The sequence below is a fragment of the Poeciliopsis prolifica genome, unplaced genomic scaffold (assembly GCF_027474105.1).
Source record: "Poeciliopsis prolifica strain line A6 unplaced genomic scaffold, Auburn_PproV2 SCAFFOLD138, whole genome shotgun sequence".
NCBI classification, from domain to species: Eukaryota; Metazoa; Chordata; class Actinopteri; order Cyprinodontiformes; family Poeciliidae; genus Poeciliopsis; species Poeciliopsis prolifica.
Genome location: NW_026562513.1, coordinates 412,736 through 423,916, shown reverse-complemented (window position 1 = coordinate 423,916; position 11,181 = coordinate 412,736). Strand labels below are relative to the sequence as shown.

Sequence of the window (11,181 nt, the reverse complement as noted above, 5' to 3'; positions counted from 1 at the left end):
AGATTGAAAACTCCAGGCTGTGTATATTTTCTCTCGACTGAGTCTTCCTCGGAGAATAACTTGCCCTGCTTTTCCTCACCGGTACATGCTGTTCATTTCAAGTCCTTGTTTGTCGCTCTGATTCCTGGCAGGTTTACGGTCAGGAACAGCGGAACTGTCTCAATCCAGGTTTTAAACGGAACGGAACAATTTCAGGCCGATCCTGACGGAGCTTGGAAAAAAAGCTAACGCCCGAACAGGGACTTGAACCCTGGACCCTCAGATTAAAAGTCTGATGCTCTACCGACTGAGCTATCCGGGCTCTGACAAACGCTGCAAAGATGATGAGAAATATTCCTACAGCGAATCCTGTTTCCGTTTGGGTTCAGATCCAACCGTGTAAACCTCATATCATTATGATCTGTGTTACAATCAGCTCTACCTGCCACTCTCACTTTCAAATGGCAATTTCAGAAAATATCAAGAAAGAGTGACATTCTGGATAAAATGCTATTTGGATTGTATGCCATTATATTCGTCTCTGACGCCTAACAAGGAAATGAAACTCCAAAACACACCAAAACACGAAAGCAACCCCCGAAAACACTGCAAACAAAAAATGCTGCACAGAAACCAACAGCAACCGAGACAGGAAACCAGTTTACCTGAGTACACAGATGTGGAGGAGGAGGCAGGAAAAAAGAGCAATGATGGACCAGACCTGTCAGGCTCAATGTGGTGTCACAAGATGACATGTTTGTTCTCTAGATGGACTTGAAGACAACATGTTTAAATGCCAATTTATATTCAACTGAGTACTAAAGAAGGAACCTCAGAAAAAGACTGGTGTGTAAACTGCAATTATCCCTGTGTGGACTTAAACACATGCAAGCCATTTAGGCTGATAAGTAACTTCATATTCATAAAGATATATGCCTACTTTCATGTTGACAGTATGAAAGTAACACATAATGTTAATGATTTTAAATTAATTTTTAATTGTACTTTCATGATCATTTCACAATGTAGTGATTTCATGCTAACTTTATATAACTTATCCCAAAAAAGTCGTTTTCAAGTACCTCAAAGGAGAACATGATCAATGTCGGTAATTTATTCAAGCATCCAAATTGTGACCATTTTAGGCCAGCATATCAATTGAAAAGTGTGGAATAGTTATTTATAATTTGAGCTCCATGACCTAAATAGATTTTACTGTTACAAATAGAAAACAGAGTCTTCACTGGATGCTTCCTGTGAAACATAACTCTTTAGCTGTGTGCTGCGTTATAACAATCATTCCCTCCAAACTTAAACATGTGCAGGGAAGTAAAAGAATTTTTAAGTGAAAAATAAACGACAGGCCCCAGCGAGATTTGAACTCGCGACCCCTGGTTTACAAGACCAGTGCTCTAACCCCTGAGCTATGGAGCCTGGGATACCGGACATGACGTCATTTTCACTTATATCTTATCGACAAGTGGAGTAAAGTGATCGTAATGTGTATGTTTTTATTTCTCGTGGTTTAGTGAAGTAAAATGTTCGGATTCAAGGATATTTAAGTAAATATGGAAATTAAATCTTAAAAATCAAACCTCGGACCGAACCATTTAAATTCAGCCTAATCACAATTTCTCCACCGGGTGGCGACATTTCATCACTTTTTCAAACGTTGCAGCAAACGACTAGACAGAAAATGTAAAACAACAACATGGATTTTTAATGTGTATGCATCCCTTTTATTTTATTTGTGCGTGGAATAAGATGTAAATGAAATGAAGAGTGGAGAAAGGCAGTTTCTGTCCTGGTTGAAGCGTGTATCCTGCCCAGTGGGTTTCTAGGCGTGGTGAGTGGAGGGAGCTGAGTGGTTGGGGCGGCTGTTGTCCTCCTCCACTCCAGACTCGCATCCAGTTTTTCGGCTGCAATGAAGCGAAGATGGACGCGAAAGGATAGAATAAACATGGTAACAGCGTTTTTCTCCTCCTAAGTTCACCGGGAGGATTTTCCTCCCCGCTTGGTTTATTTAGATCAGATAAAAGTTGGGGATTTGTCTTTGTGTGGAGTGGAGGCAGACGGAACCATGCTGGAGCCCAAAGGGTAGATTGAATTCATGAAGGAGTTCGTTAAAGTTTGTTCCAGCCGTCTTGGATCCGGAGGGAGGACGCAGGAGTCCAACAGGTGAATCCTTCACTCATTTGCAGCTTTAGGACTCTCCTGGTGAATGTGTGATCAGTTCGGTTCCTCCAGCGGGGAACAAAGGCTCGGTTCGGGTTGGTGTGTCAGCTTGTGTCCCGGGGATCCAGACCGGTTGAACCCGTTTTTCCTCTCCAGGCTGGGAGTCGCTGGATGAAGCTTTCCGGGTCGCTCAGTCCCTCACAATAAGTAATAAAAGGGGAATTGAAAGCGAATTTCATCACAGAAGTGTTGGTGGGGTTTCTCTGCCGTTCTGGTTCCGAGTGATCCCTTGGCGTGGGGGATCCACAGCACGGAGGCGGAACATCCCTGACGACAGCGCGAGCTTTCTGCGCTTTCTGCGCTCTGAAGGCCTCAGGATCGGCTGCGGACCCAGCGCCCGGCCGGCCGGAGCCGCTGCGAGCCCGTCTGGAAGGGGAAACCTCGGCCGAGAACAGGCCGGCCTCAGGCTCAGATCCGCCTTTTCGTGCCTGCTCGGTTCCCGGGTGTTTTGTCCACGCGTTCCGGTGGTCTAACAGGGCAGGACCGAGGTTTGCGTCGCCCCGCTGCCATGAGAGAAGCCCGGATCTCTGTGGAAGAATGCGCCGCCTGCTCCCGGTGCTAGCTCCTCCGCGGCTCCATGTAAGGCTCCGAGCCCGGATATCTGCTCGCTTCAAGGCATTATATGATGTTATTATTCACAACGAGGTATAAATGTGTCCACAGACTCAGAGAGGAATAGATTGCAACCAGATGACAGGGAGAAAATCAGCGCTTTGTGTCTGCTGGCCTGCGCTCCGGCCAGCTCTTCAGCCCGTCTTTCCTCCTGCTTTAACAGCCATTTACTCCCCAGGGCCACCAGTAACAACATGCTCCTGGCCTCCGCCGTGGTGGTGTGGGAATGGCTCAACGAGCACGGCCGGTGGCGGCCCTACAGCCCCGCCGTCTCCCACCAGATCGAGGCGGCCATCCGGAGCAGCGACCCCCGGGGGGAGAGTGGTTCTCGGCCAGGTCGACAGCAGGCTCTCGCCCTACATCATCGACCTCCAGTCCATGCACCAGTTCAGACAAGATACAGGTGAGCTGGGAGATGATGAAGGTCTTATCTGGGTTGTTGAACTTATAATGAAAGTTGACTCCAAAACACACCAATATGTGCAAAATGACTGGAGTTGTGGAGGATGATCTGGTTGTTTTGCTCTCAGCTGTTTGCCAGATGTTGGCCTGCACATCATTTCAGGAGGAAGCCTGCAGTTTGAGAGCCCCTAAATGACACCGTGTGTGTTTTTCATGGCATTAAACTTTGCATTTTTTGGATGTAAACTATTCAGCACACGCCCTTCATGCGTTGCTGCTTTCTCTGGAACATCAGCACACGGCTCCATGTGTTTGGACTGTTGGGCAACCAAAGCTTTGAGTTTTCACATACGTCAGCAGTGATTTTTGGAAAGTGAATCTTGTGGATGTGTTTTCTCTCCAAACTCTGGTCATTGGCTGTTGACGTTTTACAGCAGTTTGTGTCCGGCTCCGTTGAGCAGAGCAGAAACCTCAACATTTTACTCACCATGCATCCTAAACCCAAGGATCAGGTCATTTGTTTATCCCTCAAGGAAACTAAATGTTGTTGTAATTCATATCATCCACATATCTTCAAAGACTCGTTGTGGTTGGTGATTCTGTGGGCAGGAAACATCTCCACTAGCAGTCAGTCTTGCAGTGAATGTGTAGAAGCCTCTGACTGCAGACGGTTACTGTACCATCCCTGTTCCTCACGATGGTTTGAACTTTCTCTCTCTGCTCTTTGGTCCTCTGGGATTTGGGGTCATGAACCTTTAAGATGCTAATCAGCTGCTCACAGTCGTAAAAACACATTGTTGGCATGGTTACGCTTCATAACAACTGTCAGAAAAGTAAGAGCAGAAATCAACAATCGGACGGAGGAGCTGCGTTTCATCCCACCACAGGGACTTTTCTCATGATTTAAAGTAAGTTTTTACTTTTACATTGTTTTTTAATTCTTTAAAAAATTTAAAAGCAGTATCCATTTTTAATTTGAATAAACAAAAAGTAAAAAATACAAGGATTTTTTTAAAAGTACGTTTAATCTATCCATAAAGCATAAAAATAAAAGTAGTTACATCCATAAATCATATAACCCACCTGCAATATTTCACTCTCAGGTTTTCTGGTTTGATCAGCCATATTCTCATATTTATAATGGAGATCAGAACCGAAAGTCTTCAGTTAAATAATTGATCTGTGAGATTTGAGCCCTTTGTAATTTGATTTATTTCCATAATTCATCAAAATGCTGACATACAAAAAAGCTCATCTGGATTTGCGAAGTAGAAAAGATTGTTTTATGGGCGTGGAATGAAAAAAGCAGCACGAATGTCTGAGATTCTGGTTTATGAATCAGAATGAATCATAAACTGATTCTCCTGGATGAAAAGCTGCTTCCAGAGAGGCGGAGATTTGATGTCACATCACCTGTAAGTTCATGTTTTCTGCTGCGTTTCTTCATGAGGAGAACTGAGATGTTTGCTCAGATGTTTCAGGATTCAGTTTTTGTGCCTCAGCCAAACTTCCTGATTCTGCAGACATCGACTACAGAAGGACTGTTGTGGTTCTGCAGGGAAAGTTGGACTTTTCTCCAGAGGCCTGGTCCAGATGTTCCAGGGAAACTGTTGTTCCAGTTGACAGTTTAATGTTTGGTTCTGCTCAGTTCTCTGCTGCAACTCGGACTCGCCGCCCAGCCTGTCGGACCCGCCGCCCGTCGGACCCGCCGCCCGTCCAGCAGAGTGTTTCTTGGCTGGTCTTTGCTCAGGGTGGAGAAGACGCAGCAGTGTGACGGGCTGGAGCAGCTGCTGCAGACAAACATTTTTGTGCTCTTACGCCACAAACAGGCCAACAGCTGCAGACTCCTCCTGCAAAGAAAAGGCTTACAAATTCTGTGGGAAGAATGAAATATTTCATGGTCTAATGAGCGCAGCCCCCCTCCTTCCTGAAGGCCTTTGGGTTTTGTTTTGAGATGGACCGACTCAGAAAGGAGTGAGATAATTCCCTCCATCTCCTCTGTCGGGTTTCTTCTTGGTGTTCAGACGCTTTAGAGTTGGGCGAGATACGAGATGCACTCCCTGATTTTCCTTCTGGTTCATTTTAGTCATAGAATCCTGGAATTTCTTATCACATCTGGACTTAGATTTCTGTTTTCTTTCTTTAACTTGCTGCATTCTTCCAGATCTGCATGTTGCTGCAGTGAGAGGGAGGAAGCAGGCAGCCAGCATGGCTGACAGCATGGCAGCCATCGTGTGTTTGGATGCCAGGAAGGAGCCGGTTTGGTTTAAATCCTGAATTTTTTTCTCAAGAAAGCAGAGAAACGACTTTAATCTAAACTTGTTTGGTTTGTTATCCTTGGAGATGCTTTGGACTTTCTACATTTCGTCATTCTGAAACTCTGAATGTCAAACGACTTTAATGGGACTTAAAGTGCAGAATAAACACAAAATAGAGCAGAAATATGAAGAGGGACTTTGAAGATTGATAGTCAATCAATCTGATTGATTTTATGGAGAAGCATCTAGAAGAAAGTGAGAAGACGTTTTGTGGTCTGATCAGAGGGATCCAAAATGAAACTCCCTGCAGCCTGAAACACTATAAAACATGGTGGAGGCAGCATCATGCTGTGGGACAAGAAAGCATTTTTCTCTCAATGAAGCAATTAAACACTGAATACATTTTTATTCCAGTGAGAATAAAAACCCAGATTTGGTGTCTTGCTGTGTAACGTTTACTGACCCCTAAAACAAACGGTCCGTCCTGTGGAGCGGCTCAGATGAGGCGTTTAGGGTCCTGGGAGATTTGTGTGTTCCTCCAGATATTACAACAGGTTTCCCTCAGACCAACTCGTCGTCACTTTCCTTTCTTTGTTGGTTTTTTTATTCAGGCTCCAGCTGGGCCGGCTGAAGGAGACACATTCTCAGAGACACACAAAGCTGCAGGCGTTGGGGTCACGGTGGAGGGCGGGGGGGGCGGGATCGGTGGGGGGGAGGGTCGGGGCGGGTGGGGGTAGGACCAGGGCAGGTGTGGGTGGGGCTGGGAGGAGCGGGGCTGGGGTGCGCTCCCCAGAGAACAGGGGGTTCTCTGGGTGTGATGACAAAGGAATGGGAATGCCATCAAAGAGTTAAACTAACCCGTTTGGAGGACTAACTAAGTTAAGCTAAACTAGCAGCTGCATGTGTGTGTGTGTGTGTGTGCGTGTGTGTGTGTGTGTGTGGGTGTGTGTGTGTGCGTGTGTGTGTGTGTGTGTGTGTGATCAGGACGGCTGCAGAGGCGCTCCTGGTTCAGCCGCAGGAAGTTGTTGAAGCTGACACGTTTCCTTGGTTTCCCACCAGAGGAAACGCTTCTGTGTTTATTTGGGTTTCTTTCCTGTCTCCAAACAGCTGAGAAGGAAAAGCTGAGAATAACTCGGCGGCGTCCTCTGATGGCGGCGCAACACGTCTGCAGCCACTAATGAGCCTCAGAGACGATCAGGAGAACAAGTGTAGTTTAGTAAAACTCAACGCATATTAATAACAATAACGAGTTCAGTGAGCAGAATCCACAGAACTGAACCAGAGCTCAGGAAGCACACACACCTCCAAATTGCACCATGAACAGACAAAATTGGTTCATCTGTTGATGGAAAGTAAAGATTTTCACAGTAAATTAATCATTCTACTTCTAAAAAACAGTAACAGTTCTTGATCGCATATTTAATAATTAGCCTGAGACAGAGTTTATGAAAATAGAAAACTGATACAAAATCTGTTTTTATCAATCGGTTAATAATTAGCTATCAGAAATAGGAAAGGTGTTTTTGTCTGAACCTGGTGAAACTAAAACTGCCACTCTGGGCATTCTGGGTAGAACATCGACAGGTTTTCATCTTCAGTTCAACCTGTGTTGATGTTTTTGAACAGTTAGAGCTGTAATGTCTTAATTACAGCTCTAACTGTGTTGTTCTCTCAGCAAATGGCCTTTTTTATGTTTTTTGTAGTTTTTGTGTAGTAAATGATTAATTGATCAGAAAACTAGTCGATGACTATTTAAGAAATTGATTCGTCACGATGAATCATTTCAGCCCATTTCAGACATTTATTGAACGTGTGTCCAATAAATGTCCCTGAGAACATTTGCAGTCTGTTTTCATGGCTTCTTCCTCTCTGAGCGGCGCTTCAGCCCTGTTTCTCTGAGGAGGATGACCTCCAGCGGCTTCATCCAGGATCCTCATGCTGTTCTGGGTCACATGTCAGAACGTCCTCTAAGGATCCTAACTGACCTAAACAGGAAAGGTTTGGTTTGACGTGAAGTCAGACGGTGAGAGAAACTGTTTGAGTTGTGAGAGATGGATGTGAAACCTGGACTGAATCCTCACACAGCAGCGTTTACACACATTTCAGAGGATGTGTGTGTGTCTGTCTGCAGCCCGTGTGGATTCGCTTTTCTTTCATGTAGCTCTTCTTTGGTTCATCTGATCTCTCTCCCACTGCGCTTGTTTTTTTCCTGCGTTTTATTCTCACACTCTCTGAAGCTGAAAATTGAGTCTGAACCCAAAACTCAAGGGAGACGACTTTTTCAAGGTGGGACAAAGACAACGAGACGCACGCAGAGTAGAAGGCAGCAAGAGTCGGCGCAAAGTCAAAAGTAGGAGAGGGGTGAAAATGTGAGGGAGAGGGCGGAGACGGGAGAACGAGAGGAAACTCTGCTTTATGATGAATGGATAAAACCCCCAGAGGTCAGAGGTCAGACCACTGCTTCTGCTTGGAAAGTTGTTCTGAAACTCTGCGTGTAGAGTTACTGGACCGGAAGGGGCAGGTCACATGAGCAGAACCAGCAACCGGAGCATGATGGAGTCAGAATAATCTCAGCAGCAGGAACGATGGACATGAGGATGAGGATAGTGATGATAGTGATGATGATGATGAGTATGATGATGATAATGATGATGATGATAGTGATGATGATGATTATGATTATGAGTATGATGATGATGATGATAGTGATGATGATGATGAGTATGATGATGATAGTGATGATGATGATGATGAGTATGATGATGATAGTGATGATAGTGATGATGATGAGTATGATGATGATAGTGATGATGATGATGATGATGATATGATGATGATGAGTATGATGATGATGATAGTGATGATGATGATGTTGGTGATGATAATGATGATGATGATGATAATGATGAGTATGATGATGATAATGATGAGTATGATGATGATGATGATGATGATAGTGATGATGATGGTGGTGATGATGATAGTGATGATGATGATGATGATGAGTATGATGATGATGAGTATGATGATGATGATGATAGTGATGATGATGGTGGTGATGATGATAGTGATGATGATGATGATGATTATGAGTATGATGATGATGAGTATGATGATGATGATGATAGTGATGATGATGGTGGTGATGATGATAGTGATGATGATTATGAGTATGATGATGATGATGAGTATGATGATGATAATGATGATGATTATGAGTATGATGATGATAATGATGATGATAGTGATGATGATGAGTATGATGATGATGATAATGATGAGTATGATGATGATGATGATGATGATGATGAGTATGATGATGATGATAATCTGGATGACTTTCTCTCTGGTTTATTTCAGACAGTAATGTTAAAGAAAATTTCTTATGTCATTGTTGTCTCTGTTTCTGAATAGTTTCTATTAACTCAGAGTTTATCTAAAACTGGCTAAAACAATTAACTAGATTAATCTCAATGAACCGGTTAGTGAAATAATCAGTTGATTGGTTAATATTGATCAAACATATCTCAAACAGCAGCAATCAAGCCAAAGCTGTTCTAAGTTTGCATTCAGGTTTTCTGTGAATTTACTTTCACCTGGTTCAGATTCTGTGAAATAAACTTTATTTAACAGCCTTTACTATCCAGTTATAAAGCAGTAAATCCAAAAGATGATCCTCAGATTAGCCGGCACCGTCCTGATGTTCAGTCTGAACATGTTTTTACTAAAGTTATGCTGCCGTTGCTCTTTAGGCTATAAAATACATATTTTCTTATTCAAATAATTTAATTATTTGTCCAGATTCAGGTCTAGTCCAAGTCTAAGAAGCATTGTTTAATCTATTTTAAATCAGAATTGTTTTTATCTAATTAATTATCAGAATGATGAAATAATTGTTAGTTGCCGGCCCTGATTAGTGATTGGATAAATATTCCCTTCCTTTAAAGCGTCTATTTCAGTCCGAGTCTCTTACTGAGTGAACAGAGATTTGTTTGGATTGAATTCATTTGTGCAGAAACAGAAAGGAGCGAATAGTTGATCTATTCACTGTAAACTGATCTCTTCTTCTTTTGATTGATCGGCTGAACTCCTGGGTCCTTCGTCTGACCCGACTGAAACTTGGTGCAGAACCGGCTTGTTTCAAAGTAAAAGCTTTAGACAAGAGTTTTTCTCATTCCAGGAACTCAGCCTGTTGTGATGACGTGAGCGGCGGTCAGACCAGTTTCTGTCTCTCAGCTGAACGATGATTCCACTTCCTGTTTGCTGCCTCAGCCTCAACTCTGCTGATCCAGCTGAAAATGTGCCACAGATTGCCCTTTGACCTTCTCCAGTGGGCAGTGTAGCCCTGGAGCTTCATCAAGGCTTCATGAGTTTTGTCGTTTCTGTCCGCGCTGCGTCAGCGGCCTGCAGCTCCGGCCGTCAGGAGCCTTTTGAAGAGCAGAAAGGTCAGACTGCAGGTCAACCGCTGCGCTTCATGTTGCTGAAATTAGCGATTAGCGTGTTTTGAAGTGAGAAAGTTGAGCTGCGAGGGAGAAAAGTCACAAGTCATGCAGTCACTGTTTTAGAGTGAAGAAGAAGAAGAAGCCTGCAGGACTGAAGGCGGATTCTCCACGATGTTCAGCTGGTTTCTTTTAACCCCTAAACTCCTGGAATGGGAAAAACGTTGAAGTGGAAAATTCTTCCAGACAGAAACCGGACATCTGTTTGCCTGCTGGTCACTCTGCAGGTGTGTGTGTGTGTGTGTGTGTGTGTGTGTGTGTGTGTGTGTGTGTGTGTGTGTGTGTGTGTGTGTGTGTGTGTGTGTGTGTGTGTGTGTGTGTGTGTGTGTGTGTGTGTGAAGGGTCAGAGAACATGAAGGCCAGATGGTCCTCCCGCTCCAGGCCGCTCTCCGTCACGTTGAAGGCAGATGAACCGTCCGGTCTTCCAGAAATTAAGTTCATATTCATAGAAATGCATGTTCAGGAGACATGGAAGTGAACGTTCAGCTCCGGGTTTTCTAGTATTTTTTGATTCACATCAATAAAAAATGATGATGAAAAAGTATTTAAATCACCCTGAGGCTATTTAGCCTCAGGGTGATTTAAATTTAGGAAGAATGTACAGCTGATTACAATCATATTTTTTAAGATATTAATTATTTCTTCTTTCATCGTAAGAGTGGGAGAAAAAACCGAGGCCGTCTCAACGTTTAGTTTTAGAATATTTATGGATTATAATTTACAGTTATTGTTGGAGGTTATCGGTACGGTAACTGCCCCGGTCCAGGGGTTTCCAAGCTGCGGCCCGGGACCCAATTGCTGCCCTGGACTGATTTTCTGTGGCCCTGCATGAACTTCCTGAATAATACATATTTGCTGCATGGATACGAAGCTGAAGCAAAACGTACTTTTAATTTGGACCAAACTGTTAACTATCACCAACCAGCAAATGAAACCCAGGGCGACAAACGGGTTTATGTAGAAATGCATCATTATGATGTCACATGACCAGGCAGACACACACAGAGTGGAGATACTCGCTTGTTACTGTCGGCTCAGATATCAAACGATACAATCGATCATTCAGTCGTCGTTTGATGTTCTGCTGGTTTCTATGGATCGTTATTATGATCCTGTCGTCCTGCCACCGCCCAGCCGCCGTCCTGCCGCCGCCATCCTGCCGCCGCCGTCCTGCTGCCGTCCCCCCGCCGTCCTGC

At 44.0% G+C, this 11,181-nt stretch overlaps 2 non-coding genes across 2 annotated transcripts; both read right to left on the bottom strand.

Moving 5' to 3' along the window:
- Positions 1-228: 228 nt before the first annotated feature.
- On the bottom strand, positions 229-301 carry trnak-uuu (transfer RNA lysine (anticodon UUU)). The gene has a single exon. It is a non-coding gene; the product is annotated as a tRNA-Lys (tRNA).
- Positions 302-1,340: 1,039 nt separating this feature from the next.
- Positions 1,341-1,413, bottom strand: trnat-ugu (transfer RNA threonine (anticodon UGU)). Its single transcript has one exon. It is a non-coding gene; the product is annotated as a tRNA-Thr (tRNA).
- Positions 1,414-11,181: the final 9,768 nt, after the last annotated feature.